The sequence below is a fragment of the Drosophila tropicalis genome, unplaced genomic scaffold, assembly GCF_018151085.1.
Source record: "Drosophila tropicalis isolate 14030-0801.00 unplaced genomic scaffold, ASM1815108v1 contig_700, whole genome shotgun sequence".
NCBI lineage: Eukaryota > Metazoa > Arthropoda > Insecta > Diptera > Drosophilidae > Drosophila > Drosophila tropicalis.
Genome location: NW_027173183.1, coordinates 18,299 through 34,091, shown reverse-complemented (window position 1 = coordinate 34,091; position 15,793 = coordinate 18,299). Strand labels below are relative to the sequence as shown.

Genomic DNA, 15,793 nt, shown 5'->3' with positions numbered 1-15,793 from the left:
AACAAGGGAGAGAAACAGCATCGAGAAGGAAACAAGGTACTTGCCGGTGTTCACTGGACAGGAGGGAACGTTACATGGTTTCATTTCGGCAGTCAACCAAATCATGGAGGAGTATGATGATAACGACCAGGTCTTCACTGTTATATTCAACACCAAAATTCAAGGTCAGGCTAGAACTATGCTTAATATTAACCCCCTACATCTTGGGCTGATTGCAAAACTCGTCTTCGACATCATTATCGCCCAAGAACGGATCAAATGGGTCTAACCAGAAAAATTAATAACTTAAGGGTAACTACCGTTCGAGATCTTGATTTTAAAGTAAGAGCAATTGTTGAGGAAATTACTGATTTTTCGGTCTTTGAAAACAATAGCAGATTAGTTGACATATTAAGTGGTCTCTTAATTCAAAGAGTAAAAGAATTATCTTGTGGTCCAATGGCCATTGCCTTAATGAATAAAACAACATTAACAGATATAAGAATTGAACTTGCAAATTATATTGGTCTGAATTATGGAAATTTAAATAAAAAACTATTATTAAGCAAAAATGACAATGACCATAGTACATATAACAAACAGACAACTAATAAAAATACAAACCAAAATACTGAACAGAGTCAAAATATTAGACAGTATCAAAATCCGAATAGACAACAGAGTCAGAACGTAAGACAAAATCAAAATTATCAGCAACCACAAAATTATCAGCAACCACCAGCAGAAGCAATGAGTGTAGATAATATAAATGAGGAAGTAGTAAACAGCACAGATAATCAAGAGTTTTTTACCAACTAGCCTTGGATGAAAAAAAAATTTTTATAAAAGGAACAATAGAGGAAGATACTTATATTATTTTAGTAGATACAGGATCAACCATAAGCATTTTAAACACAACTAATGTACATAATTCCAAATACAAAATAATTGAAAAATATTCAAAAACCATACATACGATAAAGGGAAAATAGAAAGTGACAGTTACTTAGTGAAAACAAAAGTGCCAAGGGAGTTTAAATATATAAATTATGCAAGAACAAAATGGGTGGCTATGCCCCTGGAAAAATCATATGATTTTCTATTGGGCATGGACTTCATTCAAAGGAATTTTGCAAATATTGATTTTCAAAACAAAATTATTAAACTTAACAATGGGGTCGAAATTCCATTCCTTTCCAAACAATCAGAAGATGTTTGCGTAATGGTAGTAAGTGAAATTGATGATCTTAAGTTAAAAGAACTCAATACTGAGGAAGAACAAATAATAAGAAATCTTTCAAAAAAGTACGAAAAGTTATGTTTCAAAGAAGGGGATCACTTAACCAATACTAACACTATAGTTCATAGCATAAAAACTACTACAGACCAACCTATTAATTCAAAACTCTATCGGGTCTCCCCAAAATATGAAGAAGAAATAAAGAAACAAATAATTTACATGGAAAACAATGGAATTATGAGAAAAAGCAAAAGCAAATATAGTTCTCCAATATGTGTCATACCTAAAAAAAAGATAGCTCTGGAATTCAAAAGTATCGATATTTGTGTAGACTATAGGCGTTTAAACCAAGTAACCGTTCCAGATAAGTACCCAATACCTATCATGGACGCTGTATTAGACAAACTCGGTAAAGCCCAATATTTTACTACATTAGATTTAGCAAAAGGCTATCACCAAATTTTAATGGCAGAAGAAGATATAGAGAAAACAGCATTCATTTCACCAATGGGTTTATATGAATATGTTAGAATGCCTTTTGGGTTAAAAAATGCCCCAGCCACATTTCAACGTTTAATGAATGAAATACTGAGGGATTATATAAACAAAAGTTGTGTTGTATACAGGGACGATATTTTGATATTTTCAACAACACTTGAGGAACATAAGATTGCTTTAGAAAACATTTTCAAAATACTTAGAAATCATAACTTAAAAATTCAACCAGACAAATGTTCCTTCATGAAACAATATATTGAATATTTAGGACACATTCTCACAAAGGAAGGGATTAAACCCAATCCACATAAAATAGAAGCAATAAAAGAAATGCAGCTACCTAAAACAGAAAAGCAATTGAAAGGATTTCTTGGTATGACAGGATTTTACAGAAAATTTATTAAGGACTATTCCAAAATAGCTTACCCAATGATCAGATATTTACAAAAAGGCACACAAATTAATACAAATGACCCACAGTTTATAGAAGCCTTTGAAAACCTTAAAACACTTATAAGCTCACATCCAATCTTAAAATATCCAGAGTTTGATAAACCATTTACCATTACAACAGATGCCAGTGACTTCGCAATAGGTGCAGTGTTGTCTCAACAAGAGCAACCAGTTGCATTCGTTTCAAGAACTTTAAATAAACACGAAAAAAATTACAGTACAATTGATAAAGAATTTTTATCCATTATACATGCAGTAAACTATTTTAGACACTATTTGATAGGTAATAAATTCCAAATTATAACAGATCATGCTCCGATAAAATATCTAAACTCAAAATACAAAGGGAAAGAAATGACAGCAAGACACCAAAGATGGATTTTAAAATTACAAGAATTCGATTATGACATAATATATTTGAAAGGAAAAGACAATAAAGTGGCAGATTTTTTAAGTAGACAGGAAACAGCTGAACTAATAAACAAGGATAAAACAAATGAGTCAAACTTTGAACTATCAGATACACAGCATTCAACAGAGGAAGGAGGATTTACAAATTTCTATATAAAAGACGATATTGTAAACAAATATAAAACTAGAAGTAAGCCCAGCAGAAACAGAAATTGAAATCGAAATCAAAATGCAAAATAATATAAATAAAGGAACAGTAGGAATTTTTTCAGAAGTTCCAGACTCAGAATATTATAAGATACAATGTATCTTAATGAACATTTTTTCACACTGTAATAATATAAAATTTTTAAATGTACTAAGAGAGCTCAGGAAATTTCAAGCGAGGAAGAGTTACACAAACAAATAGCTATTTACCACACCAAAGATTCATTACATAGCGGAATAAATGAAGCTTTTAATTCGTTAAAGAACAAAATATATTTTCCAAAGCTAAGAGACCATATTCAGTTGATAATTTCAAATTGTAAAAAATGTAAGGAAATTAAATATGACAGAAAACCAATCAAACCTAAGTTTCAATTCACAGAAACACCGGATGTTAAAAATCAAATTATACATTTAGACATATTTCATATAAAACACAAATCGTTTGTTACAATCATAGACAAGCTCACAAAATTCGCAGTCGCTTATAATATAACAGATAGAAACTGGAAAACTAAAATGGAAATTATGATTGAACACTTTGCCAAATTCAATAAGCCACATAAAATAATAATGGATAATGAATTTCGATCAGAACAGATAAAACAATACTTAAACCAAGAACAAATAGAAATCCATTATACAAAGCCAAATTCACATACAGGAAATGCAGACATAGAAAGACTACATTCTACTCTCATTGAAATAATAGCAGGAATAGATGATGATTTATCAATTTCATCCAAAATGCAATTAGCAATAACAGCTTATAATAACCGTTATCACTCTACAATAAAATGTACACCAAATTATGCAAAAAACATAGAAGATGAGGAAAAACTAAAAAACACTATTATCAAGCACAAAGAAAAAATTTTAAGCAAACAAAATAATACAAGAGAAGATTATGAGGAGGAAAGACAGGAAGGACCAATTAAAAACTATAAACGAGTTAGGCATAAGGATGAACCTTATTTTAGAATTACAACATTAAATAATATTCATCCATGTAATATAAAAAGACCGTCAAAGCAGGAAAAAATTAATTTCCAACAAAATACAGATTGACATCCTTGAAACAAAAAAATTTTTTTTTTCTTATCCTCAGATTTTCATAATTTTTTACGTTATAATGTGTGTTCAAGGCAGATTACAAATTGAACCAATTCAATCAAATGCAGGATATGCACCTATACAAACTTATTCCACGGAAATAGTTAATGAAACAGTAATTATACTACACATTATTAATATCGACCCTTTAAGTAATATAATAAATCAAATGGAGACAAACATTAAAAATTTTAACATCACGGGAAAAAAGGAGCTATTAGCCGAAACAAATCTAATTAGAGCTAAAATAAAATCCATAACCCCAAACAACAGAATAAAAAGAGGAATGTTAAATATTGTAGGAACAACATACAAATGGCTTTTTGGAATTATGGATGATGAAGATAGAACAGATATTTTAGATCACCTTAACAATATTGACCAAAACAACCATAATATTATACAAGACATGAACCAACAAATTGTTATAAATACACATTTTAATAAAACAATACACAACTTAGCAGAAACAATTAAACAAGACAGAACAATAATCAAGGACATACTTACAAGCATGGACAATCAAAATCAAGAAATAGAAATGAAAATACTTCATAATGACCAAATGGGGAAATTAAAAAATATAGAATTCAAAATAAATTATATTCAGGAAAACATAGCATCAGCAAAAAATAATATAATCGTACCAGAAATTTTATCAGAAGAGGAAATAAATAAATTTGACATTTATTTTAATAAATTAAAGCTAATCCGTATGGGCATTTTAAAATATAAGAATAATTGCATCATAATCGCAATTAAAATCCCAAAATCATTTATAACCATAGATGTCAAGTTAATTATTCCTATACCAAATATAGATTATATACAAATAGACCAAGAAAATCAGTTAATTGTAGAAATAAATAATAAAACATTTACATATGAACCCAACAAAATTTTAAAAGAATTAAAGTTAAGTAAAAGTTGTACCATTAATAATAATTGCAAATTTATATTCAACAATATAACGAGTATCGAAGAAATTGACGATGATACAATTATAATCAAAAATGCCAAGAATACAAAAATATATCAAAATTGCGATAAAAGAAATATTATACTTAAGGGAAGTAACTTAATTCAATTCGGTAACTGTAAAATTCAAATTCTAAATGAAATATTTTTTAACGAAAAAACAGAATTTCACGAAAAAATTTTTTTATCCAACAGAACTATTGAATCAAACCTATAAAAACACAATTAACTTTGATCATGTAACAATAGATAATTTTGACAATTTAAAAGAAATCACAGAACTTAAATACGAAAAGAAAATGACAAATGGCATATTTTTAACACTTTTTATTATTATTATTATTATATGTTTATCCATTTATATACATATATACTGTAAAAAGAAAAATATAAACATTAATGTAAACAGAATTCAGGAGAATTCATACTCTCAGAGGGGAGGAGTTATGCCATTAGCAACACTTCCTATAACAGCCGACCCAAGAGGTCTACACTCCACATTAATGTAAACATAAACAATAAAACAATACCATTCCATTAAACATAGAGTGTCACAAGATAAGTGACAGTTTCCCCTAAACATAGAGTGTCACAAGAAAAGTGACCAGAAGAAAATATTATAAACACTTAGATGTAAGCCAAACCAGAATATGATTTGATTCAATAAAGCAGTCTTGATTTAACACTCAACCAGAACAGACTCAATCTTAATTCGCGCGTGAGGAAACTAGTTTGGCCTGGAAATAATTCGAACACATATGAAATCGCGGTGAACACTTTGATTGCTAATTTTTTTTTTTTTTTTTATAACACTTTAATAATTTTTGTTTTTTAAACGTTTACGCGGACTTGGCAAACAGCTGTGGAAACTACATGTACATGTGAATGCATATGTACAAAAGTGCAATTGTACCAGTGCAAGAAAAAGAACATAAATAAAAATGGGTAATCGTGGAATGGAAAACGAAAACGTTGGACAAACACGCCAAGGATTAGGAACTACCATGTAATCTTGGAACAGGTCAGGTATGTACATACAATATATAAAAAGTGTGTAGGTCGCTATGGAAAAGCGGGAAAACCTTACACTTTTATTAGTATGTAGGGGCAAAAGAGATGAATAATGAAATTTTGTACTTATCAGGAATTCCGCCGATGCAAGCTGGAGGAGCGGAAGGATATCCGGCTCGAAGGACCAATGTTCGTGGAGGGGCGGAAGAATCCAAATAAGCCACAAGTGGTTTGCGGGTGCCAATGTCTTCAAGGGTCTGGTGTATTAAGTAATTAAAACCCGCGAGAACTTCGTTTTAAACTAACCTATATTTATTGATATTACTTTACAATATGTCCCGACACACACGAGATGGATGCGGGTTGGAAAATTTTACGATCGAAAAGAAGCAAAAGCAAATCACAAGAAAAGAACGGGTGTTCGGGTTAAAATCTCGTATTAGATTAAATGGCGATGCCCATGGGAAAAATCAAGTCACCCCTCGTGGTGTGACCGTAGATGCCGAGGATCAAAAAACCCTTCTCACTCCTCACTGCTCTTCGCCGCTCACTGCTGTTCACCCGGTGGCGTGAACAACGATAATAGCATAGAAAATAACGAAGTTATTGAGAAAAGTCACTGTTCGTGACTTTGGGGTTTTTATGGGAGCTATATATGGAGCACTATATATATGTGGGGTTGGATTAACAACGCCGAATGGCCACCTCAACGACGGCGTGCCAAGCGATCTATATGAGACGGTGTGGCAAGCGATCTATATGAGACGAGGTGGCAAGCGACCCACAAAAACGATGTGGCAATGCTGCTACGAGACGAGGAAGAAGAACTTTTTAAGACGAGCCAACGACGAGAACACGTGTATTAAAGAAGTATTAAAGACGTAAAAGAAGTAAAGAAGTTTATTAAAAGAAGTGTTAAAGACGAAAGACGTGTAAAACCCTAAAGACGAAATAATTACCATTCAATTCATTATTATAGTTACTAAAAAATAATTATATTCTAAAATAAAACCTATATAAATTAAACGGGACTACTTATTTCTACGGAATCGGAACCTAGTCCCAAAAATTGGGCGCTCGTACGCGATCGGTAAAAAGAGAATAGTGAAAAGAGAATGCTGAAAAGTGAATTGTGAAAAGAAAACTGTGAAAAGATTGCTAACTGTGAAAAGATTGTTAAAAAAAGTATAAAGAAGTTAAAGGAAAAAGTGACTAATAGAATATAAAACAATAAATGCTGTAAAAAATAACCCAATTTTTTTTCCCCATCATAACCAAAATGCCGTGTTTAAAAAATTTCATTAATGCTAAAATTGCTAGTGCCAGTAAAGCAAGCATTACTGCTTTGCACAAATATGTATATGAGCGAGAGGGAGACAGAAATAATCGGCAACGGTTAAGAGAATTTTCTGGATTCAGCTTCGATGAGAATGACGCGCAATACGAAAGCAAGAAAATATACGTTGAACAGAACTTGTCTGAACGTGATCTAAAGACAAAGGTCGAAAATGTTTTAAGTGTAACCACTTCGGGCATATTGCCAGTAATTGCAGTCAAGTTAAACAAAAAGATGAACAAAAAGTGAATGCGTATACTCTACAATGTCAAAGTAAAATTACGAGTAAAACAGTGTTAATAGAGAATATAAATTGTTCGGCTTTATTTGATACAGGCAGCAAACTCAATGTTATGCGCGAAGACTTACTCAAAGAACTAAGTGACCAAAAATTTTTGTCCTGCAGTGTAAGTCTTATTGGATTTGGCGGTTATCGTGATGAGAATCAAATTAGACCAATTGGACATTTCGAAAAATCAATTAAAATCGATAATGATGACTATGTTCTTGACTTTTATGTTGTTCCGATGAAGTGTATGGATATTAAAATAATCATTGGTGAACAGATTTGCCTTCTTGCCGAATTAGTTTTTAATCGTTATGGTCTAACAGTGCGTAAATATGTCGAGAATGAGATTGAGATTTCATAATTGAATATAATGAAAATTGAAGCTATCGCGAATAATGACGAAATAAATATAGATCAAGCTGCGGATGAAAAAGCTAAAATTGAAGTTCGAGAATTAACTAATTGAACATAGCATTAAATGCCGAAGCACCAATTTTTTCGCGTCCGCGCAGACTACCGTTTGCGATAAACAACGATATAATTGAAGAATCTAATTCAGTGTTTACAAGTCTTGTAGTCCTTGTCAAAAAGCGTGACGGCTCACCGAGACTTTGTATTGATTTGAGACGCATCAATAAGGTAATTGTAAAAGATCGTTTTCCCCTGCCTCTTATTGAAGACCAACTTGATAGACTCCAATATGCAAAGGTATTCAGTACAATAGATCTGAAAAACGGATTTTTTCACGTACCAGTGGCCGAATCAAGTAAGAAGTACACATCGTTTGTGACTCAGAATGGTCAATTTCAATTTAAGAAAGTACCTTTTGTGCTCTCCAATTCGCCTGGTGTGTTTCAACGGCACATTAACGCATTATTTCGACCTCTTACTCGCCGAGGTACTGCACTTCCCTACATAGACGACGTAATAATTCCAGCTAAGGATGAAAAAGAAGCTGTTTTAAATTTAAAAGAAGTCATTTCTACCTGCAAAGATTATGGACTGGAACTCAACATTAAAAAGTGTGATTTTTTGAAAAGACGATTCCAATTCTTAGGACATATAATTGAAAATCAGATGTTGTATCCAACAACCGAAAAGATTGAAGCTGTTTCTAAATTCTAAATTCCTCAGACACCTAAGCAATTGTAAAGTTTTTGGGCTTAAGTGGGTATTTCAGAAAACTTATACCCAACTACGCAATCATTGCAAAGCCATTAACAGACTTGTTGAAATCCAATAACAAATTCTATCTAGGTGCAGCAGAAGAGTATGCTATCAATTTATTAAAAAAGAAGTTGACCGAAAATCCAGCTTTAATGATATATAACCAGAAGTACGAAACCGAAGTTCATACAGATGCTTCAATAGATGGATTTGGTGCAGTCCTATTGCAAAAATCAGATGAAGACGACGAATTACACCCTGTTTATTTTATGAGTAAGAAGACTACAGATGCTCAGCGCAAGTATTCGAGTCATGAGCTGGAAGTTCTAGCAGTCATTGAGGCCTTGAACAAGTTTAGAGTTTACCTTTTAGGAATCAATTTTCGTTTGAGAATTGCACGTTGGGTCTTATTTCTACAAGAGTATAATTTCAAAGTTGAACATCGTCCTGGAACACGTATGAAGCATGTAGACGCCCTGAGTGGATATCCAATATTAACAATAACTGAAGATAGTATGAGTATCGGATTGAAGCAAGCTCAAATGCAAGACGAACAACTTAAAGCTATTAAGCAAGTACTTACCGATAAAAAGCAGCCCTATGACAACTATTTTTTGAAGTCAGATATTTTGTACAAGCTTGTAAATGACGTCGAATTAATTGTAGTACCAAACAGTATGCAGAAACAAAAAATTAGCCGAGCACATGACAGAGGTCACTTCGCAATCAAAAAAACTAAGGAGTTGATTTGCAAGGATTATTATATACCAAACATCGAGGATAAAATCGAAAAATACATCAGCTGCTGTATACCATGTATCATGAGTAATCGCAAAAGAGGTAAACAGGAAGGTCTACTACATCCACTGCAAAAAGAAGACGTCCCATTGCACACATATCATGTAGATTTTTTTTGGTCCCCTTGACTCGACGCATAAGAATTATAAGCATATCCTAGCCGTAATTGACTCATTCACTAAATTCTGTTGGCTTTATCCGATGAAGTCAACAACTGCAAACGAAGTTATAGCAAAGCTGTCTGCACAGAGTTCAATTTTCGGTAATCCTTCAACAATTATTTCGGATAGAGGTGCTGCTTTCACCGCAGACATCTTTATACAGTATGGCCGAGATGAAAACATTAAATTGGTAAAAACGACAACTACCCCGAGTAAACGGACAAGTTGAGAGGTTGAATGCAACTATAATTTCAGTACTATCTAAGCTCAGCATCGGCGATCCAACGAAATGGTACAAACACGTATCCAGAGTCCAACAAGCAATTAATTCCACATATGCTAGAAGTATTAATCCACACCTTTCGAGCTTCTAATAGGAGTCAAGATGCGAACCAAAGACGACGATGAGCTAATAAAACTAATTAATGATGAAACCATAGCTACATTTAACAACCGCAACGAACTACGATGCAAAGCCAAGACGCAGATCCTGAAGATACAAAACGAGAATAAAAAAGTCATACAATTTTAGACGTAAACCAGACAAGCATTACGACGTTGGTGATCTAGTCGCCATAAAGCGAACAATTTGGCGCCGGATAAAGCAAAACAATGCATACGATGTACTAAAGATGGGAAGTTCAGAAGGTCCGAAGAACACGTCGACGTGTGCTGAATATATGAAGCCATGGTCAACAGACTATGATGATGATGACGACGGCGCATTCGGGCCGAATGCTTAGTCAGGACGGCCGGATGTGGGGGATGGGATGGGATGGCGACCCACAAAAACGACGATGTGGCAATGATGCTACGAGACGAGGAAGAAGAACTTTTTAAGACCAGCCAACGACGAGAACACAAGTATTAAAGAAGTATTAAAGACGTAAAAGAAGTAAAGAAGTTTATTAAAAAGAAGTAAAGAAGTGTTAAGTGGTAAAAACCTAAAGACGAAATAATTACCATTCAATTCATTATTATAGTTACTAAAACCTAATTATAATCTAAAATAAAACCTATTATCATATAACTAAATATAAATCAAACGGGACTACTTATTTCTACGGAATCGGAACCTAGTCCCACATATATAGTGGTCCGATCCGGCTGAATCCGAGATATACAACCCCTGCAGTATATACAAGCCTACGTGCAAAATTTCAGCTCTGTAGCTCTTACGGTCTAGGAGGAGTTTGCGTTGATCCAGACGGACGGACGGACATGGCTATTTGAACTCGTCTCGTCGTGCTGATCAAGAATATATATACTTTGTATGGTCGGAGATGCTTCGTTCTATGCGTTGCATACTTCTGACCAAAATTAATATACCCTTTTTGCAAGGGTATAAAAATATGCTTGGCATGCAGCTAATTAAAAGAGCTGTAAATTATGTGTAGCAACTAAATGCAAATCAAACGTTAACAAGGGAAAAGGAGAGGAACACGAGATGTTCTCTGAGTTGTGAGTTTTGAGCCTGTTTCATTTGTGCGATTCCTGAAACGGTCACCTTAATTAAAATGCACAATTTTGCACTTTTGGCCAGTGTCGTGTGAGCTCGTTGCTTGCCACTTGCTGCATTTGCATTAAAAGTGGGTCCCCAACACAGACACTCACAGACTGCCGACTTGCCGACTGCCAACCAGCAGTATGGACAGACAGAGTAGCCTCTTCTCTTTCGTATTGGGTCTCATTTTTTCATTTTTTTTTCTGTTTTGTTTTAAATCCTTGTTTGGTGTAGTTACGTCTGCTTTCATTTCGCGTATGAGCGAACTGCCCCTGTACTCGTATCTGTCCCAGCAATATTCACAATTAAAAAGCTCAACACAAAATTTACATTGTCGCTTGTTGGCAGTCTTGCGGGACAAACTTTAACCGGACACGAGGCAGTCAGACAGTCGGTGGAAATTTGCCCTTGACCATAAGTTGCGAGGTTTATTGGACCTCACTTGTAAATAGAGAACAAAAATTTAGTTGTCAGAGATGTTGTTAAGGATATATTATATAAATTGGGACATCACTCATACGACATGTTGTTCAAGTCAAATTCATTGAAATTTTACCTTTTTAAAAATAATTTTTATATTATTTGTTGACTGAGTTATAATTCTAGAATAAATCAAATTACTTAAAGCATTGGCAAAGGTTATGTCTAGTCTTCAAAGCGCCTTGGGATGCGAATGCTGGCTCACTCGTTACTGTCCTTCTCTTTTTTGATCCTATGCAAACAGCAAACGCTCGGAAAGAGCAAGGGAGAAAACTAGTAGTGGGATACACTCTGCCAAAAGCAGACGAATGTCTGTCTCCGACTGTATGTACATACATACATCTATGTGTATCTCTGAATGGGCAAAAGGTCAGCCTTTTTATGTTTGTTTTGTATTTTGTTTATGCAAAAAATTTGCCAGAGCAATTTCATAATGGGTCAAAAGAGAAATCAACTTTTTGTTGTTGTTGAAAGTTCTTTAAAATGCATGGAAAATGGCAACAACAACAAACAAGAACTCGGTGAACATGTGTCTGATTGCTCTCAGGTTACCGCCCACACCATTGACCAAATGGACCGGATGTCAAATACTAAACTAAAGTTGCCAAATTTTCCAAATGAATCACATATACACTTCACTTGCAGGCCTCGCCGACACAAAGGCAACAGCAGGACAAGAGGAGCCTAGGAATTGTCCACCTTACCCAAGAAGCTAGCTGACCAACCATTTTCCTCACCCGTTTTTGGAAAGATTCTTTGCCATTATTTGGACGCCGGTTAGGTCGGTTAGGTTCATTTCGTTCTTTTTTTGGACCTGTCTGTTCTGAGTTTTCCCTATTCTGGCTAACCCATGAAGAGATTCTGTCTTTTGGAACTCGAATTTCTTAATTTGTCCAAGGCAAAGGGAATAGTTTAATGCTTTTAATTTTCTACATTTTATTTATCAAGTTTGAGACATACAAGGCAAAACTATTTGAGGCCCAAATGCAAAAAGTATTTCTATATTAGAAAAAAAAAACCAAAAACAATTCCTTCCCAACCATACATCTCCTTTTGACTTTGGTTATTAGACGCAATGTCAGTAGGATGAGGTGCTAAGAAATTGAATTCCTGTGGATATTTACACGGAATCAATACAATATATACTCACTTTATATATGGGAGGAAAAAAAACTATTCCGCTGTCGCACTAGTTGAAATTTTTGCAAAATTGCTATTTGAGATCGGAAGTGAAGTGGATTTCCCGTTTACACAGACAGGCGCACGTTTCACTCTCATGTGATGACAACTAGGAGTATACTCTTCAAACGAAAGGGTATATTAGGAAATTTTATGAAAATTAATAAAGGTCAGAAATAAAAAAAAAAAAAAGGATATCTCTATTTTTACTTGCAACTTTTATTTGATTTTGTATTATCAACTGACATTTTGCCGATGGAAGCAATCAATTCTTTTTTAAGTCACTGTGGAGCACGCATTAACCATGAGGCACTCACAATAGGTTATATCGGGAATAAGTAAAGAATAAGTAAAAGCATATTTGCCCTTTTATTTTAATTGGTTTGTAAAAGCTATAGTCGAAAAAATAAGACTGAAAGTTGATTTATATATATACATATATGTATATATATACATATTGTATATATTTATTTACCTGAATGAATTGCACACCATTACAAGCAATTGTATACAGAGACCCCCAACCAATACTCATTCGCAGTTGCATATGCAACATTTCACTGTCACTTATGCATGTCCGCTTGTCACTTAAGCGCAGCTCAACTCAAATCCAAACACACACACACACACAGAGGATATATACTTGCAATGTATACACGATATATGTATGTTCTTTTATTAATGTCCGACATTCGCTGGTAAAGTGCGACGCAATGTGGCTACTGCCACCCAATGTGAGCCAAAGAGACGTAGCCACATCGAAAATGGCAAGACTGAGAGTCCGTTTTCTCTGTCTGGACTCTGTTCGTCCTTCTGTTTGTCCCTACTTTTGTGTCTAGATGTCCGCTTGTCTGGTGCAGTGAATTAAATTGTAAAGATTTCTCTTGTTTTTCAGTGATTTTTGCCAGTTGCCTGTCTTATTTGTTCGTCTGTCCCATGCCACTTCTCTTTCGCCATTTTTCTTTTATTTTTTTATCCTTATTCTTATTTAAATTAATTCCCAAGCAGATTATCACATTTATAGCAATATACTGTTATGTTGAAGAACAAATTAACGTATTTAAAGTCAATGTAATTAAGTCGCACACCATTTGCATTCATTGAAATCCAACAAATATGCGTACAAAGATTGCTCCTGCTCATGCTTCTATTGCATTTAAGGAATGTAATTTACACTGTTTGAGCGAAACATTTAATTATTTACACTTTACAGGTTATGTCAAGTATTAAAAAAGTACAATTAACTTGCAATCGGGATTATTTGTTGTGGCTTAACTCAGCTGCAAAGGCAAACAAAAAAAAAAACAAACCAGAGGGCCGGGGCTAACTTTGACCGCGTCAAAGTTTGTACACCCTTGCAACTTTTTTAATAATTCTTCCCTTACCTATTAGCCATCAATATGGAAGAACGTTTTATCTAAAAAGGCTTATGCTTGCGAAATCGTAGGAAACAACGAAGATATTGATCAAAGTCACTGTTTTCGACCGATCGTTCCTATGGGAGCTATATGATATAGTCGCCCGATCTTTTTTAAATTCGGCACTGTCATTAACAGATATATTAAACTAACAAATGTTAAATTTTAAAGCAATCGCGTTAAAAGTAACGAAGTTATTTACAAAAGTCACTGTTTTCGACCGATCGTTTCTATGGGAGCTATATGATATAGTCATCCGATCTTGATCAATTTTGGCACTGTAGTTTATAGGCGTAATAATCTCTCTAATATTAAGTTTAACGATAATAGCGCAGAAAATATTGAAGTTATTAAGAAAAGTCACTGTTCGTGACTTTGGGCTGAATACGAGATATACAACCCCTGCAGTATATACAAGCCTACGTGCATTTCAGCTCTGTAGCTCTTACGGTCTAGTAGGAGTTTGCAATGATCCAGACGGACGGACGGACATGGCTATTTGAACTCGTCTCGTCGTGCTGATCATGAATATATAAATTTTGTATGGTCGGAGATGCTTCGTTCTATGCGTTGCACACTTCTGACCAAAATTAATATACCCTTTTTGCAAGGGTATACAAAAACACAAACAAGTCAAAAATGTAAGCAAAAAAAAATTATTTAATTTTGAAAAATCCTTAAATTTAAACATTTATAGTGAGACTTGTATATCCCTACAATATAAACAAACGAATCCTACGCACAGAGTGGGTAATAAGGAAGTGAGTATATTTTTGGAAATTATCAACAAGTATATATCAACATGCAATTATTTTAGAAATACACAAAGCAATGAACAACCACTTGAACGTCAGTGACACGGGGGATTTCTGAAAGAACACGCTTTAGAGGGGAGTCCTGTCCATTCCTCTTTGCAACCAACGGATCTTGGAATAATTTAGGATCATTCTTTTCGACCAATAAAAATTTTCAGTGTTTTCTTAATTGATTTGTATTTTTACCTATGTAGAAAGAAATGTCTTTGCCATGGTATCAAACATTCTAGCTTATCTGTGGGCTAAGTGAGTGTTTGCTCTAACCCAGACCTGGGTAGACACTTAAGTTGTAGGTACCGATTCATGTGAATGTTGAACAAATGACTTTTAGTGAACAATGCAAATAATTGTCAAACCTAACAACGGCAAAATGCAGAACAAAAAGAAAGAAAAATATCTAAACCAAAGAGGGGAGAAAAAAAAGCTCTCAATGCACTGAAAGGAAGCATATGATTTTTTTATAAGGCATTGTGGAAAGCTCTGAAAAAGAGCAGAAAACAGGTGGAGGGTTTTTTTTGCTGATTGTCTCAAGACTGAAGAGTCGCTTTAATCGAGCACAAATACAAGTGCAGGACAAAAAAAAAGAAGCTTTTTCTTGCCTGCAATGTCAAAAGAGGAGGATTTCGCTTATCCCCACCATTTTCCCTAACCTCTGTCATTGGCTTTTCCCCCCACATCCCACAATCCACTCCCTTCCACTTAACAATGAAAGTTAATAATTTTGATTGCACATTTCCTACAGGGCCCGCCTTCTGT

General features: G+C 34.2%; 1 long non-coding RNA gene across 1 annotated transcript; it reads left to right on the top strand.

The window, feature by feature from the left end:
• Positions 1 to 14,894: 14,894 nt before the first annotated feature.
• Positions 14,895 to 15,199, top strand: LOC137579557 (uncharacterized). Its single transcript, XR_011032836.1, has 2 exons — positions 14,895 to 14,983; positions 15,040 to 15,199. It is a non-coding gene; the product is annotated as an uncharacterized lncRNA (long non-coding RNA).
• The last annotated feature ends 594 nt before the right edge of the window (positions 15,200 to 15,793 follow it).